The sequence below is a fragment of the Nicotiana attenuata genome, chromosome 3 (genome assembly GCF_001879085.1).
Source record: "Nicotiana attenuata strain UT chromosome 3, NIATTr2, whole genome shotgun sequence".
NCBI lineage: Eukaryota > Viridiplantae > Streptophyta > Magnoliopsida > Solanales > Solanaceae > Nicotiana > Nicotiana attenuata.
The window spans coordinates 70,944,698-70,963,617 of record NC_031991.1 but is presented as its reverse complement, the minus strand read 5'-3'; the positions used below and the strand labels follow the sequence as shown (position 1 = coordinate 70,963,617).

Sequence of the window (18,920 nt, the reverse complement as noted above, 5' to 3'; positions counted from 1 at the left end):
GCTAGGGTTGAGGCTCAACCCTAGTGTGGGTAATTGATGGGTCTTGTATTTTAGGGCTTGATTGGCTATGGGTGTTTGATATTAGGGGTAATTCCATGTTTAATTGTTAAATTAGTGGTTGCAAACACTAGTTTGTGTTTAGTTGACTTTTGCTCTTCTTGAGAAAGAGAGCCTAAGTCTCTAGAATTAGTCCAACAAGAAATTGGGGTGTACTCAAGAGAATTGATAGCCCCAATTAAAGGGTTAAACCGAGAGATCGTAATACCCGACTTGAACCCTAGTTGCTTGAGCAAATTTGCATACCCAATTGGTCTTGAAAAAGTCAATTCGGGCAAAATTACTCCAACCACCGAGAGGTGTAGAGTGGGTAAAGTCGTGCAACGGTTATATCATACTCTCCAAATATGTCAAACGTGACTTAGACTCAAGTACCCGTCAATTGACCACCTAGGCGGAGGTCACTACCCTAGTGCCTTTTAAACCATTTGAACAACCCGTAGCATTATAACTCTTAGCTTACTCTAGTTGCATTTACCATTTGTAGTTTGATAAATAGTAGAAGTAAAACAAAAAAAACCCCAAAAATGTTTAGAAGTGTAATTTGGAATACATACGCAACTCTACACTAGATAGATACTCGATTCCAAATTCTAGCTCTCTGTGGATATCGATCCCGACCCTAAATCGGGTAAAAGCTGCTCCGACCCTCTCTTGCTACTTAATTAGTAGTGCGGGGTAGGCCACGATCACTTTTTGGCGTCGTTGCCGGGGATTACAGGACCAAATAGTGCCTGCAGTCCGGGTGTTGAAAGGAATTAACATAGCATGCAAAACCACTAAAGGGGAGATAACCCTACCAGTGTACACCGTCAGGATGATCCAAGAGACGAATTTCTACGTGATCGAAGGGGACATAAGGTATAACACCCTATTCGGGAGGCCGTGGGTTCACCATATGAGGGCGGTACCCTTGACCTTGAATTAGGAATTGAAGTTCCCTACACAGGGAGGAGTCAAGACAGTCTATTGAGAAAAACCGACCACAAAAGAGATGTTCTCACTCGACGAGATAATCCCGGTACCACCGGTTTCGGCATCAAGAAACACGGAGCCGACCAGAAATGAAGAAATTAAATAGCAACCACCGATGCGGTCTCGTTCGAACCGGAGGAACGGGGAATAGACGAGGAGGATAACTACGAGGTTCCGAGATCGTTCATAGATCCCGATGATACCGACGCCACCATACGATGGTCGAGGAGTTGGAGCAAGTCATACTTATCGAATACCTACCGGTCGAAAGGTATACCTAGGCACGGGGTTAACCCCCAAGCTCAGGAAGAAACTCATTGATTTTCTTAAAGCTAACATAGATTGTTTCGCTTGGTCCCATCTTGACATGACAGGGATACCACCAGAGGTAACTACTCATAAACTGAGTTTGGACCCGAAGTCCCACCCGGTTAAGCAGAAGAGGAGGCCGCAGTCCGAGGTCGAGCATGCGTTCATCAAGGATGAGATATCCAAACTCCATAAAATAGGGTCCATTTGGGAGGTTATATACCTAGACTGGCTAGCTAACGTAGTGGTAGTACCTAAAAATGGGAATAAGCTAAGAATGTATGTAGATTACAAAGATCTAAACAAGGCATGCCCTAAAGATTCTTTCCCGTTGCCTAACATCGATCGGATGATCGACGCGACGGTCGGGCATGAGATACTCAGTTTTCTTGATGCCAATTCCGAGTACAACCAAATTCGATGGACCCAATGGATCAAGAAAAGACTTCTTGCATCACTAAATTTGGCACCTACTATTATAATGTAATGCCGTTTGGATTAAAGAACGTCGGTGCCACCTATCAATGCCTAGTAAACCGTATAAACGAAGAACAAATAGGAAAATCAATGGATGTTTATATTGACGACATGTTAGTCAAGTCCCTGCGAGCAGAAGACATTTGAAATATTTGCAGGAGACCTTCGACATACTGCAGAAATACAATATAAAGCTGAACCTAGAGAAGTGCGCATTAGGGGTCGGACGAGTTTATGGTATCCAAGGAATCAATATCTACCCTGATAAAATCAAAGCCATAGAGGACATCACCGTGGTGGACAACTTCAAGGCCATCCAAAGACTGACCGGGCGAATAGACGCCCTAGGCCGTTTCATCTCGAGGTCCTCAGGAAAAAGCCATCGATTCTTCTCACTGTTAAAAAGGAAGAATAATTTCTCCTGGACCCCAGAATGGCAACAAGATTTGGAAGAACTCAAACGGTACCTATCGAGTCCGCCCCTACTGCACACTCCGAAAGCGGGCGAACATTTGTACCTTTACTTGGTGATTTTCAAGGTGGCGGTAACTGGAGTCTTAGTGCGGGAGGAGGAAGGTACGGAATTTCCTATTTACTATGTCAGTATTACTCTAGGTGAGGTCGAAACAAGGTATCCTCACTAGGAAAAATTGGTGCTCGCTTTGCTAAGAGCCTCCAGAAAGCTAAAGCTATACTTTCAATGCCACCCTATATGCGTCGTGACCTCTTACCTACTGAGGAACATCATGCACAAACCCGAGCTCTCAGGCCGATTGGCCAAATGGCCATCGAAATTAGCGGGTACGATATCGAATATCGACCTCGAACCGCCATAAAATCTCAGATTTTGGCAGACTTTATGGCCGACTTTACGCCAGCCTTAATACCCGAAGTCAAAATGGAATTACTTCTAACCTTGGGGACTACCTCGGGAATCTGGACCCTTTTTACGGACGGTGCCTCAAACACAAAGGGGTCCGGTATCGGCATCGTATTAAAACCGCCTACGGAGAATGTAGTTAGGTAGTCTATTAGAAGTGTGAAATTGACTAACAATGAGGTCGAGTATGAGGCCATGATAACAGGTCTTGAATTGGCTATAAGCCTCGGGGCCAAGGTGATTGAAGCTAAGTGCGACTCCATCTTCGTGGTAAATCAAGTTAACAGGATGTTCGAAGTAAAAGAGGAACGGATGCGAATGTACTTAGACAAGTTACAAGTAACGCTACATCAATTCAGGGAATGGACCATGCAACACATACCCCGTGAACAGAATAGCGAGGCCGATACTCTGGCTAACTTGGGGTCGTCGGTCGATGCCGATGAATTCAGATCGGGAACAGTAGTGCAGCTCATGAAGTCGATGATAGAAGAAGGCCAGGCCGAAGTAAACTCAACGAGTTTAACTTGGGATTGGAGGAACAAGTAGATTGAATACTTGAAGGCCGGAAAATTGCCCTCAGATCCCAAAGAATCGAGAGCCCTACGTACCAAGGCTGCCAGATTTAGCTTGGTTGAAGGGGCATTGTTCAGGAGAACCTTCGATTGCCCGCTAGCCAGATGCTAGGGACTGGAAGATACCGAATATGCCTTGAGAGAAGTTCACAAAGGCACTTGTGGGAACCATTCAGGGGCTGAATCTTTGGTTAAAAATTTAATCAGGGCCAGCTATTACTAGACCGAACTGGAGAAAGATGTGAAGGACTTCATATGAAAATGCGAAGACTGTTAGAGACACGCCCGGATGATCCATCAACCGGGAGAAATACTCCACTCAGTTTTTTCCCCGTGGCCATTTATGAAATGGGGAATGGACATCGTCGGTCCCCTACCATGGGCACCCGGTAAGGATCAATTCATACTATTCATGACCGATTATTTTTCCAAATGAGTCGAAGCTCAAGTGTTCGAAAAGGTCCGGGAGAAAGAAGTCATTGACTTCATCTGAGACAACATAATATGTCGATTTGGGAAACCACCTGAGGTCGTTTGCGATAATGGAAAAGAATTCATTGGCAGCAAGGTAAATAAAATTTTCGAAGATCACAAGATCCAAAAGATACTATCAACATCTTATCACCCTAGTGGGAACGGGCAAGCAAAATCAATTAACAATACCATACTTCAAAACCTGAAAAAGAGGTTAACCGGTGCGAAAGGGAAATGGAAGGAAATCCTACCCGAAGTCCTATGGGCATACCGTACAACTTCAAAATCTAGTACTGGGGCCACCCCATTTTCGTTGCTCTATGGAGCCGAAGCCGAAGCCGAAGCCTTAATACCAGTCGAAGTGGGAGAACCGAGCCTGAGGTTCCAATATGCGACAGAAGAGTCAAACGGCAAGGCCATGATCACGAGCCTAGAACTATTTGATGAAAGGTGGGAGGCCGCCCTGATCCGGTTGGCCGCCCAGAAACAACTAATAGAAAGGTACTACAACTGAAGAGCCAACCTCCGACACTTTCGAGTCGGTGACTTGGTGTTGAGGAAAGTAACATTATACACCAGGAACCCGAATGAGGGGAAGCTGGGACCGAACTGGGAAGGACCATATCGGGTTGTCGGAATAACCGACAGTCTTGTACAAACTCGAAGCGGGAAACGGCATACAACTACCAAACAACTGGAACGTGGAACACTTAAAGCGGTACTACTGGTAAGGTACGAACTCAATTACTTTTTAATCATGTTATAAATCGGACTAACATACGCAGGTAAACGGCTAAGGACGGATGTGGCTATTAGGTCTGAAAGCACGCATTGCACTCTTTTTCTCTTGAATCGGTTTTGTCCCAAAATGGGTTCTTCGGCAAGGTTTTTAATGAGGCAACAATAAAACGTGCTAACTTATATTTGAAGACCGATTTCAAACTGGAGTTGATGATCGTTTGCTTCAGTTCAACATTATCCAATCCCTCACGAGTTCGATCTCGAATACTGGGGGCCATTACCATCGGATTAAGGTCTTTAGCAAGGAAAGAAGAAAACTTAATGTGCTAAAAGCTAAGACTTGGTGGTTAGGATTCATTGTAACGGCCAAACGATCGTATGAACCGTACCCACATAGTCCGCTCTAGCCATGGCACAAGTTGTATCCGCTTTCAATCATGTACCTCGCATACCAAGAAATGAAAGCAATTTCCACTGCCCTTACTCGGGGACCATCGAGCCTACGGGCTACCCCTATTCGGGGACTGTCGCCCGATGAAAGTTCAGGCGGCCCGGGCTGCCGAACCCCAGAGGCACCAAACCTATTAGGCGGTGCCCAAATATAAAAGGCTACGGCTCCCCTAAAAATGGCTCGGAGACGTCCGAAGTCCGAAACCAGAAAGTAAGGCCCTTAAGAAAATTCAAAACCTACTAAAAGGTTATCATCGGCAAAAACATAGTCTAGAAACACTTAAGTATCTTAAAACCCCGATCTCACCGAGGGCTCAAAGTCACAAGCAAACAAATTTGCGCCAAAGTCGGGCTTTGTTCGAACCTCTGAAAAATCAATGCCCTTGAACTACATAATTCTATGCTAAGGCATCAAAAACAATGCACGAATAAAAATTGCAAGAAGATGCTGGAAAAGTAGAGACACGTTATTGCCAAAAAAGGAAAAAAATTTACATTCCAAAATATATTTACAAGGGCCCGACAGAACGGCCTCGGGATAAACAAAAATATACATAAGAAAAGTTGGAAAAATACTAAGGCACCTACGTCTAGTCTTCATCGGGTCCCGACTCGTCGCCAGAATCGTCAAAGCCCTTAGAACCTTTGGGACACTTAGGCTCGTATAGTTCCTTCAACTCAGCGTCGAGCCTCATGGATTCTTCAACCTCGGTCGATAGGTCAAAACCTCGAGCATGAATCTCTTCGAGGGTCTCTCTCTGGGACAGCCACTTCATGTATTCAGTCTTTGTATTTAAGCGGATCTCGGATGCCTTCATATCGGCCTTGTATTGAGCCACCATTTCCTTGGCATTAGTAGAGGTTGTGTCCAATTTGGCCCCCAGTGCTGCATATTCTCTTCCGAGAGCATCCCTTTCTGCGACGGCCGAGCTCAGTTGTGCCCAAAAATCGTCGTTCAAACTAGACCATTTGTCGACTTTGCCCTTCACCGCGCGAAGTTGGTTCTCCACTGATGCCAAATCCGTCTTTGCAGCTTCCTTCTCCGAGGCCTGCCGGTCCATCCTGCCCTTCCACACTTTGATCTGGGCCTTGACCTCGTCCATCTCAGCCCGCAACTGGTCGATCAAGTTATCTTCTGTTGGACCTGCGGAGTTATGCTATTAGTCACCATGACTAGCAGCTTGTTTTCAGTTTTGAAGACCTTTACCTTCTCAACCAGGTCGGCGTATTCCCACTTCAGGGTCGAGGCTTCCTTCTGAGCTTTTTCCAGCTCGTCCTGGAGAATCGGGAGGTCTTTAAGGGTCTCGTCATGTTGCTCGCTAAGAGCCTTGTACATGTCCTTATTCCGGACCTGCTCTTTGAGTTTAAACTTGAGCTGGCTGATTTCAAAGCGGTACCGGAAGAAACTTTCATGGTGAACCACTGAAGCCTGTAAAACAGTAAATTAGTAAGAGACATCAAAGGATGAAAGTGTTAGCACCTTAGCCGGTTCAGCGCTTGCTGCGCCTCATTGAAGAGACTTTATGTGCCCACCTCGTTCATCTTTACCTGGTCCTCCTCGGTCATTAGGCATAGGAGGTAACTGGCTACACCTACCGGAGCAGACGTGATCCGGGCATCCTCCGGGATTATGAGAACAACCGTTCTCTTGCGCTCAGGGTCCACGCTCGGCGCGGGAAATTGCTTCATCAATCTTGGGCTCGAACTCGGCCCGCCAGCTCCCGGGGGCACGTCCTTCTTCGGGGTCTCCAGGTGACCCAGCCCAAAAAGATCCTCTAATGTATACATGTCCATGCCGTCGAAAAAGGAGTTGAGGGGATCATCTGAACCCTGTAATCCCTCACTTGACTTTTCTTTGCCCGCTTGGGCCTCTTCGAGCATGGACTCGGTATAGGAGGACGTCTCAATGATGCCGATCATACAGGTCTCCTCCTTCAGAATAGGAATGGCTTCCTGGGAGGTCGTAGCCTCCACTCCCACTCGGTCTCTCGAGTCGGAAGGGGATCAGCCTCATGGCCCCCTTTCTCGATCGTCGCCTGCTCCCCAGTAGAGGTCGATCCATGGGCAATGAAGATGTCGTGTTCTTTGGGCTCATCCCTGAGCCGGTAGAGAAAGTCAGGGTCCGGTACCTTGGACTTGGAATTCTACTTAGGATTCCGGACCCGGATAGCCGCCCTCTTTTTCCTCTTTGCCTCGGGATCCGGGGAACCCGAGTACTTTCTTTTCCTCTTCTTCTCCTCCTCCGCGGCAATCCCGGGCTATCCCGAAATAGAGGGCTCGGCGGGTAAGGACGTATCCTCGTCCCCGTCCAAGGGCCTAACTTCGGTGGTCTTAGGCAGACCTATAATAGAAGAGAAAAGGTTAGCATTGTGTAAGTTGGGGACGTAGTGGTAACTATACAGGGAAGAACCTCACCATGAGAACATGCCTCCCATTTTCCCTTCGAAAGTTTGCTCCATGTGCACTCAAAGTATGGCATCTGCCTACAGATCCTTTCGATCCACTTCTTGAACCGGGGGATCGCATCAGGAATTCGGGCAACAGCTGTACGACCGTATATACAGGCAATGAGGGGAAGAATGAAAAGAAGTTAATACTTAAGGAAGACGACACTTACGAGATGTGTTCCACTTCTCGGGGAATGGCAGGAACTCGAGAGGGATTCGGTTTTCGGTTTTCACCCGAATAAACCTCTCATGTCATCCTCGGTCTCGATCCTCATCGATGCTTAAGAAGGGGGCCTTGCTTGCTCGGCTAACGAGCCTGATCAGCCCCCCTCGAAAAATTCAGGGACTCTACTGACGGAGTATGTGATCGAGGGTGAACCGAGGAGATTCAGTGTTGTTCACAAAATGGCGTAAGAGGATCATGATCCTCCAGAAGGACGTGTGGATTTGTCCGAGACACACCTCGTGCCTCTTATAGAAAGCAAGAACTATAGGGTCCACAAGGGCGGGCGTGAAGGGATAAGTGTAAACACTTAGGTACCCCTTCACATGAGTAGTAATGTCATCATTGGGCACGAGGATGACCACGTCCTTACCCTCCTATTTACATTCTGCTCGGACTACGGGTAGGGTTTTTTCGGTAGCGGAGCATATGTACCTCCATGCTCCATCGCCTCGGTCTTATTGAACAGAGGCTTTCTCATTCTTGAAGTCATCCCCGATAGAGCAACCCCCGGATATGAAGCTCTTCATAGGGGGCTCCTGAGCAACTTCGGGAACGACCACCTCGATCGGCATCTACGGCCGGGTGGGAAAGGGAAGGGATGACCTGTTGAGGCACTGACTTAGATGTTTTAGCCATTATAATCTGGAAAATATAGGTCTCAAGAAAAATATGAAGGTTCAAAGAAGAAGTATGAAGATGAAGATGAAGATATGAAGGCTCAATGAACAATGTGTGAAGATCTGAAGAACTTAAAAGCCGTTAGAATGTTCGAAGGAAAAGTCTAGAAACGGGAAGTGAAAGAAGTGAAGAAGGTTGAAGCTTTTATAGGGGAAAATGCATTCAGTACGTGACGTTTCACATTCAAAGACAGCCAGCTGATGGCCAACACGTGTCCGAAGTCAGAACGACGCGACTGATGGGATGTTTCGATTTACCTGTCATCTCAGTTATGGCGTACGAGGGAAGAAACTGGGGTTCATCTATTCATTTTTTTAGTCGTTCCGGCAAACCTACTCTCCGAAAAATGAGGGGACTATCTGTATACGGGTAATATTAGGGACAATGCATATTCCGATTTCCCAGAGGCAAAGACGGGAGAAGGGCACGGACACACGAGGTTGAAATCGAGACTGGGAGCCTTTCGTACCGAGACCCATTAAAGGTGAACAATGTGCTCATCGTCGGGCATGATAAAGCAAAGCTCCCAAGACCCAAAACAATTTCTGAGACTTCGAAAAACACAATGAACGATTGCACACGACAGATAGAGGGCCATGATATCCGCAACCGACCGGATATCACGGCGCAAATATCGCTTGATGCCGGTTACAGATTAGTAGCTAATGAGAAAGGAAGATTTTTACCCTTTTTAGATTTGTACTAGGGATGAAACTCTCCTACTATATAAAGGGGAAGCTTCTCTTTGATAACACACATTGTAACATGCGAATCAAGGCAATACAAATTCACTTTTCTACTTTATAGCTATTGAAAAGTTCTTACTTTACTGTTTGTTCTTCATTCATAATTTTCTTCGAACTAAGGGTCCGATCGAAGGTTAAACTACTTTTCAATCTAAGTTCGAGCTAGGCCTTGATATATTACAATTGGTTTGATCATTCATTTTGTCTTTAACTCATTTATCTAATATTCTTGATTATTTGTGTTAAATCAATCCATATATCCGTAAAACCGCGTACAAATATAGTTGTTATTCATTTTAAGGGTAAACGCTGGGATAGGTCATTCATATTTGTGGGAACTCACTCCCATAATCTTTCGCGCTAGAAAAGACTTTACTAGAACTTTCTAGCTTTTCCCCACCGTTTTTAACTAGTTACTGCTTAATTCAAGAAATTCTGTTGATACCATAAAAGTTGTACAAAAGAATCTTAAGAATCTGAACGCTACATGTAAATAACGAATTACAGGAGTCATTTTAATTTCACTCTACCCGCGAATATTGCGCTGATTTTATCTGACCGAATAATTTTTTTTGGGAAGAATAGCGTGTATTGGTAGGTTAGGATTTTTACTACTTGCCTCCAATGTGTAATTTTTTTAGTTTAGATAAAATACATCGAAAGTTAATTATACTCGTAATTATTTGCATGAAGCCACTAAGCTTAGGAAAAAAATAATGTGGCAGGGATAGTTATAAAGATAATAAATTTAGTATCCAACTCCGAGTAAGAGCAGGTTAATTATATATTGATATTTCAATAATTAAAGCGGCCGAATTTGGATAGAATACGAACCTTAATCCTTATAACGATAAAATAGAAACGCAAAAAGGTCATGAAACAATCCCAAATAGAGTTTTAAAAGGAAACAAACTCTGTAATATAAGGGGAGAGGGTCATCACGCTCTTGACACTTTCAACAGTCCCCAGTCTCTACGTACATATACATTACAATCCTCAAAATAATCCTCTAACAAGGAAATATATATCCAGAAAATTGAGATTGAGAAAAAGAAAACAAAGGAAATTAAGAAAATATGAGTGAAGTGGAGAAGAAAAGGAGAGGATCAGAATCTGAAGGAAGCAATAATAAGGATCTGAACGATTGGCTACCAATCACATCATCAAGGAATGCAAAGTGGTATTATTCTGCTTTTCACAATGTCACTGCCATGGTTGGTGCTGGTGTTCTTGGCCTCCCTTATGCCATGTCTCAGTTGGGTTGGTATGTTTCTCTACTATGCATGCGTAGCTCGTCTCTATTCCAATATTATACGTCTAGAGGCGGATCTAGGACTAGTTCTGTGGATTTCAACTTGACAGGTTGTTTTCAACTCGAACTATACATGTAGATTATGATTTGTCTATACATGTAGATTATGATTTGTTTTCTTCAAAATATATGCATATAATAGGATTACAGTACTCATCCTAAACTCACGTACTCTAGATCTTAAATTTGCTTTCGCTTACTATGCCAATATAATGTGTTCTATATTGTTCGCTTATTGCTCTTTAATTTGTGTTCATGATATTAATTGAAACTACGTTACCCCGATTACCAGACTCAGAGTTTAGGCTAGTCATAGACAAATACGTACGAGTATATTCCTTCTAACAAGCATGCAGTTACTAATGTATACATTAAAAATAAATCTTACAAGGCTACAAGCATAGAACTTTTATTATGAGAGTTTAATTTGTTCCTTTTCCATGCAAGGGTTACTATTATCAGTGTAGTTTAATATGCAGTGACGCTATCAGTTACGCTATCAGTTTTAATTTGTTTGAACCTTTCGGAGTATGAGGGTCAAATTGACTAATTTTTAGTGTGAATTCGAACATAGATCTTTTAATTTTTTGAAATAAAATTTACATATTTAGAAACTGCAAAAAAGCACTATAAGTCACAATAGCTAAACCATTCAAAATATTTTAAAAACTATTTGCAAAAAATATGATGGATGAAAACCTTGTTTGACTCGCCAAATAGAAAAAGGTTTATGGATGGAATGCTTATCGTAAATATTTAGTTAATTACTATAATTGCTAATATTTTGTTAAAAAGGTATTAATTTCATATATTTAATATTATGCCAGGGGTGCTGGAGCAACAGTAATGGTATTATCATGGGTTATAACATTATACACCTTATGGCAAATGGTAGAGATGCATGAGATGGTTCCAGGTAAAAGATTTACAGATACCATGAGTTGGGACAACATGCTTTTGGTGAAAAACTTGGGCTTTGGATTGTGGTTCCTCAGCAGCTAATGGTTGAAGTTGGAGTGAATATAGTGTATATGGTCACTGGTGGCAAATCCATCAAAAAGATATATGATACAGCTTGTCCTAGTTGTAGACCATTGAAAACCACTTATTTCATCATGATGTTTAGTTCTATTCACTTCTTCCTCTCCCATTGTCCCAATTTCAACTCCATCACTCTTGTCTCCTTCCTTGCTGCCATCATGTCTCTCAGGTTATTCTTCCACTTAATTACTTGCTTTTTCTTTTCAGTTTATTTTTTTAATATATGCGCATATAGCCGGAGCTTAGTGCACCGGGCTGTTCTTTGTTGTTGTTGTATGCTATGCTGACGGTATTAAATAACCTAGTTTTTTACACTATTAGGTCGGATAACTAATGTATTTGTTCATAAAAAGTGAGATCATAACTTGTTTAATTTTCAATATACAGAAAGTGTAGATTTTTTTTAAAATAGTTTAACGTTTATTCACTGCCAATAGAGGAAAAGAATAATAATATGATTCCTATAAGTTTTTCCTACAAGGAATAATATATGATTCCTATAAGTTTTTCCTACAGAAAATCTAGTACCAAGACTGTTTAATTTACTCAACCAGATTATTTCAAAGATAATTACATGTAAGTGTCCATAATAAATGAGCTAGTAATTAACATGAAATATAAGATAGATTACTTGTTGTAATATAATAATATTAATTTTGTTTAGAACAATTAACTTAAATATCCACTCATCCAACCATTTAAACTAAAAATAGCTAGGCAGATGTACAATACTATATGTATGATCCATGTATAGTATATGTATAACCATATAGAATCATTGTATAATTTATGTATTGGAAAAATAAACAGTGAATCCGACCAACTATTTGTGTAAAAATCCCTTTTGTTTACATTCAGTTTATAGTATAAGTTAAAGTCTTTTTTCAAAGAATTTTTCTCTATTGACTTACAGTTCTTTTTTCTGGTTATGTATAAATTGTGCAGTTATTCAACAATAGGCTGGGGAGCATCAGTACACAAGGGAATATCACCAGAGGTTGATTACAGTCCAAGGGCATCAACAACTACAGGAAGAGTGTTTGGTTTCTTAAGTGCTTTAGGAGATGTTGCTTTTGCATTTGCTGGTCATAATGTTGTCTTGGAAATTCAGGCAACTATGCCTTCTTCTCCTGAAAAACCAGCCAAGAAACCTATGTGGAAAGGAGTCATCTTTGCCTACATTGTTGTGGCTTTGTGTTACTTTCCTGTGGCTTTTGTTGGCTATGCAGTTTTTGGGAAAAGTGTGGAGGATAATGTCTTGATCTCCCTTGAGAAACCTGCTTGGCTTATTATCATTGCTAATGCCTTTGTTGTTGTCCATGTTATTGGAAGCTATCAGGTCAATATTACCCTTCATTTTTTTAATATTTCGATACTCGAAACTCACTGGTCCGACTAATTCGGACTCGCACAACATAGAGCCGACTAAAAGGAAAAAATGTTTTTATTAATTACAAGAATTTTTTTCGTTCATAAGGCTCGAATGGGTCACTTCTGGTTGAGGGTGAGGGGATCTTATCCATCCTAGAAATTTTTGAGAATCAGATCACGGTTTGGAATTTCTTGATGAATAACGAGTTTGCCCCTTAATAATTCTTCTTCACTTATGTTTGGTCCACTATAGAGTTTGAACTCGTGACGTGCGTCTAATCCACTTCAAAAGTTTAGCATAATATAATGGTAATGCTTAAACTATACTAATTGTTGTTTTATTTGCTTGATGTTGTAGGTGTTTGCAATGGGTGTGTTTGACATGGTGGAATCTTACTTGGTGAAGCAAAGGAAATTCAGTCCAACTAAAACACTACGATTTATTGTTCGGACTAGTTATGTTGGTATGTCACAGCATTCAACAATTTTATTGTTGATTAATTTGCTCTTTAAATTAATCATAACTTATTGTTTTCTTATTTTGTGTTTTGCAGCCTTAACAATGTTTCTTGGTATAACATTCCCATTCTTTGGTGGGCTACTAGGTTTCTTTGGAGGATTTGCATTTGCTCCTACTACCTATTTTGTAAGCCAATTCTCTATCTAATTCGATTCAATTTTTATGTCATATAACTAAAATAATATTTGTGTTGAATTAAAAAACTAAATCTCTTAGAAATTGACATGACTTTACACTGTTGTTGCAGCTTCCTTGTATCATGTGGCTTGCAATCTACAAACCTAAAAAGTATGGCTTGTCTTGGTTCACTAATTGGGTATGTTATAAAACTTAAAACTCTGTTGAGATTGATAAACTTTGATTGTATTGCTAATATTAATATATGTTTTTTTTTTGTTTTTTTTGTCTTCGTTTAATGCAGATATGCATCATACTCGGTGTTTTTCTGATGATTTTAGCTCCCATTGGTGCCTTGAGGCAGATCATATTGCAAGCCAAGGATTACAAGTTCTATTCTTGATTGTAGGGTCATCGGAAAATCTTTTAGAAAAATAGATAAATTTCCTCGTGACAAAAGATTTTTAGTATTTGTCGGACGATGTTTTAAATTGAGTAATATCTAGTTATTTTAGTTTTATTGCTGTATTACTACTATTTAATATTTCATTCATACTATTAGACATTCCTGCTTAAGGAAACTGTGTTGAGATTAAGCGCTTATTTGATATACAACTTATTCATTTGTAGATACATATGATTATTTCTGATCAAGTCTTATTATTTGTCAAATCTCTTAAGCTACATTGGCGACCTATAATCTAATCAAAGGAATGTAAGGGTTTAGTTTGCTAACAAGTTTTAGTTAGAGTATTCTGTAGGAATTATAATACGAGGATTAATTAATAGCACACAGCCACACACTATTATTTAGTGATATACGTTTTTATTTTTTTTTATTTTGTGATATATGGCTTATTGAATTAAAAATAGAATATATGAGATAAACAATAGAGTATGTGTTTGGTTTTACACTAGACTAGACAAACTTGTATATGTTTTTCTTTCAATATCTAATCTTGATCTTCTTAAATGACTTCGGAGAAGAATTTTGAAGAAGGATATTACAGTCTTGGAATTAGCTTACTTTTCCACTTGGAGTACACTATAGGAATAATCTAAATTAATGCTATAAATAATTTCGAGATTATTATACCCCGAATAATTTTTTCAACCAAATACATAAAATGATAAATCACATTTGCAATTGATAGGATATAGGGTTATACAAGAACCAATTTGCAATAAATCTCTTGGTCCTATATATATATATATATATATATATATATATATATATATATATAATTGTCCCTTCTTTTTCTATCTTAAATAAAAAATAAATCAGAATTTTTTCAAACTTAAAAAGGTGAAAAAGTGCCAATACATTCTTAAATTGTTATAAATAATTATCTAGTGGTGGATGTCCATAACTCCTAAAGGAGTAATGCCCACTACTCTTCTCCATTATCTCCATAACTCCCACTACTCCAACACTTATAGAGTTATGGTTGTAACTCTCATACCTCCATAATCTCCCCATGATCTTCCTCTATGATCTCAAATGTTTAATGTCATGTTTATGGCATGCTTTTGTATACCTCTATGTAATACTATAAATAGAGGATGAGAAGTGATATTGTACATACTTGAATATATGAAAGAAATAAGAATCTCTCCTCCCTTACTCCCTACATTCTTGTCTATTTGCTTGTTTCATATTATTACTTTGAGCTAAGTTTCTTAACACATTATCAGCACAAGTCTCTATCCAATTGAGTTACTACATCTACAAAATTGTCTTACATCAGAAAAAGCATATGTTTGTTGTGCCTGATATTCCTCTGGAAGAGATGAGGTTTTTTTTTCCATTTAGCAATTTCAAATAATGGTATGAAATATAATAGAAGGAATAACAAGGTTGAGGAGACTAGTACATCGTGAAAAGGCATATAATGCTAAGATACGTTTTCTAATTTTTTTTAATTAATTCATTTTCTTGTTAGTTTCTCTCAAAGGTTCTTTATTTGTCATGAAAGTTTCAAATACTAAGTATTACTTTGTAAAGTTAAAAATACTTAGATGTAAACTAATTACTACTCCATGTTTTTCTTTCTAATATTTATTGTAAGTTTAGTCTAATCTTTTTCACATAATGTTCAGGTTAGAACTTATATGAGAATCAGAAGCATATAATGATGCAGCCAAATGTTACATACTAAACCAGAGGCCAAAGATGTACATAAATTAAGGAGCTACGCCAGCTTTTGCAAAGTGATTTGAAGAACTTTGATTCCTTTGTTACCAGTAAATAGATACTTATTGTTATGACTTGTGTAACACATATATGAATTTACTTTTATTACTATTACAAGTAGTATATTGTGAAAAGCTCTAGGGTGAGTCTACTTTGGCATATTATTCCATTAACTTAGGGTAAGATGGTGAGTCCAAGTTCCAACGCATCACGAGAGTAAAACATCGGGTTTGAGTCTTGATGCAACATGATGATAAGAGTTGGGTTCGAGTCCCAACGCATTATAGTCTTACATGCCTTTATATGGGTAAGGCATTGGGTTTGAGTCCCAATGCACCATATTGATGATCTAATGATGACTAATGAAAATAATTTTTCATGACTGTATGAATGTACGTCGGCATGGCTGTTTAACCAAAAAAAATAAATTTTTAGTCAAAGCTAGAAATTAGAAGAATCGAGTTACTGATAATCAAAAAAGTAAATAAAGAAAGAAATTTTAGAATAACCAAGTATGAAAGCTGGTAAATCAAAGTATATTCCAATAGTCACCTCCTCCTACATTTGTTTGTTTCTTCCCTTTTTATAGCTCTTTTGGGATACGAGCCTTACCTTTGTCCTAATAATGCTATTATGGGTAATTAATGACTTTAAATGTTACGTTATACAATCATATACATTAAATACATATTTTTTAACGATTCCAATAATTAATACTCATTAAATGCTGTATTTGGTCTCCTTTTTGCTGTCAGATTCATTCCTTTGATTCTTCACTATCTTTGAGTTTCAAATGTCTTGAATAGGTACGAGCGTTGAATTACTTGTATGACTGCTCGCAGCTCGCACCCCCTCTATTTAATTTACTCGTATCTAATGTTGCTCGTATCTGTTAACCAACCTTATTTCTTTGACTGTTTGACCAGTCTATATGTCATGACACGTCGCCATATACATAAATATAATTTTTTTCAATACAGATAGTCCCCCCACTTTCCATTTATTCATCAGTTTGAATATTTGAGAAGTGGAATTCATTTAAGGGAGAATTTTTGTCATCATTAATGCTCTGACAGAGTTTGACGCTTCACTTATTACTTTCATTTAATGCGCTAAACGCGTGTCATCTTCTTATTGGTCATACAATTGTACAGCACTTTCTTAGGCTTTCTTTTCGGCTTCCCTGTCCACGAAGTGTCAGTTATCATTATTATGGGCTTCCCATCACTATACTCTTTCCTTCTGACGGTCATTCATCGGTATAAATATAACTTCCATCTTTGTCTTCTACCATTTAAAGCGTATTGAACACTTTAATTTTTCAAAACTTTTATTCACTTCTTCTTCACTTCAATCTTCTTTGTCATGGCTTCTCCGAACCCTAACCCTAGAAGAACTCCTATTTTAGACAGCTTTCCCAATGCTCCCGTTAGGCATAGAAGAGGTGGTGGTGGTAGACTCCGTAGTTTAGGATCTGTACGTGGTGGTAGTTCACTCACACCTTCTTCTAGTTCTGGCCCTTCTTCTAGAACTGGAGGTTCCCATTCTCAAAGGTTTTCTTCCAGAAACAAAGAATCCTCTGAACCCTTACGTGAACCTTTAGTGGAAGAAATAGTTCCAACGGACTTATCTTTTTACCATGACAGGGAATCTCTCATAACTCAAGTCGCCTCTTTGAATCGAGTTGATACTTATCCTTCTCAAATTACTGACCCTTTAATCCCCATAGTTCGTAGAGATTGTCATTGGAGTGATGATTTCCCTATCATCATTCCTAATCCAAATTAGAGAATCACCTCCTACATTACTGGATTTTCTTTTGTTTATACGTATCCCTTTACTTTAGGATTTAAACCAGCCATTGATCCAGTTATTCTGGATTTTTGTCGCTTTTTTAATGTTAGCTTAGGTCAAATTGGCCCAATCGTTTGGAGGGCTGTCGCCTGCTTAAGGCACCTCACTAACTTGGCGGATGCCGAATTTACTTTTCCCCACCTACTTTATCTCTATTCCCCTAGGCTTTTTTGCAACGGTGTTTTTACCCTAGCAGCCAGGAGCAAGAGGGTTTTAGTGAGCCCCGAGGACGATAAAGACCGTGGCTGGTATGCCCGGTTTGTTACTGCCCCCACTGCTGTTTAGTGGGTGAAAATAACGTTCCCTTCCCCGAGAAGTAGAACTTTGCACGTAAGTGTTAAATCTTCCTCGTGCCTTTCCCTTTCAGGTTTTATCACCTTTTCTAATGTCGCTTCTTTTTCCTTTCTCAGCAACTATGGGCGTTGTGGAAACCGTGCCCAACTTCCGTGGTTGGGTAGGAAAATTATTGAAGGCCGCTCCAATGGAGGGTAGATCGTGGAAAAACCTTTCCAGCAGTTATGGTTGGAAAGTAAAAACTCATGGTAAGGGTTTCTATTTTTCCTTGTCTGTATCTAAATATCTTCTTTGTTCTAACTTTTATCCTTCTTTTTATCAGGATTTGCTATTCGTGGGGTCACCGCAGAGTCAATCATAGCTGCTCGTGACTCTTTGAGTACTCGCACCTCTTCAGCCCAAGATGTATTCTTGGGTTCTTCAAAAAGAAAAACTACTGAAACTGAAGAAGAAGATTCAGAGGAGGAAGATGAAGGTTCCCTGGTGATGAGGCCTCGAGCCCGGAGACGTATCGTCTCTGATGATGAGGCTGAAGTTTCCCCTCATCTATCTCCCTCCAAGTCTGTTATTACTCCAGTTATCATTCCTGATGATGACGTCTCTCCTCACGACACTCGTGAGTCTATCGATCAACTTTTTGCTAGTGGTTTTGGTAGTGAAAACTTAGGACCTATTTTAGATGAAATTCCCTTATCTTCTTCTTCATCTCCCGTACCTATGATTGCTCCTTTACCTTCATCAACTGTTGCTTCTGTTCCTCCTTCTATCGCTCCTCCTTTGTCTGTTCCTCCATCTATTGTTCACCATACGGAGGTGGGCTCTTCAAGTAAGAGTACTACTATGAGGAGCGTAACCATTGAAGTTCCTGCTAACAACAACCTCTTGAGAAAGTCTGGTCAGGCTGATATTTGGCTCGAGCCTTTGATTGGCCCCATTGAAAAAACAAAACTTGAAAGCCACAACAACCCGACCCTCATGAATGACATAGTGCATGCCACTTTAAAGGTATTCTTCTTTCCTACCTTTCTCTATTCTGTAAAAAATTTCGACTCTGGGATTTTTACTTCTCTTTTATTTGTAGGCCAATCTTATTGGCACTGAGGTGATGGGCAGAATCTCCCTCTTGGAGAAGGTAGCACGTGATTCTCAGTTTGAGGCAAACAACTGGAAGGAACAGTTTGG

General features: G+C 40.1%; 2 pseudogenes; both read left to right on the top strand.

Annotated features, from left to right (window-relative positions):
* Positions 1-18,920, top strand: part of LOC109224491 — a 170,512-nt pseudogene that overhangs the window by 137,503 nt on the left and 14,089 nt on the right.
* LOC109224076 lies at positions 9,959-14,020 on the top strand (annotated as a pseudogene).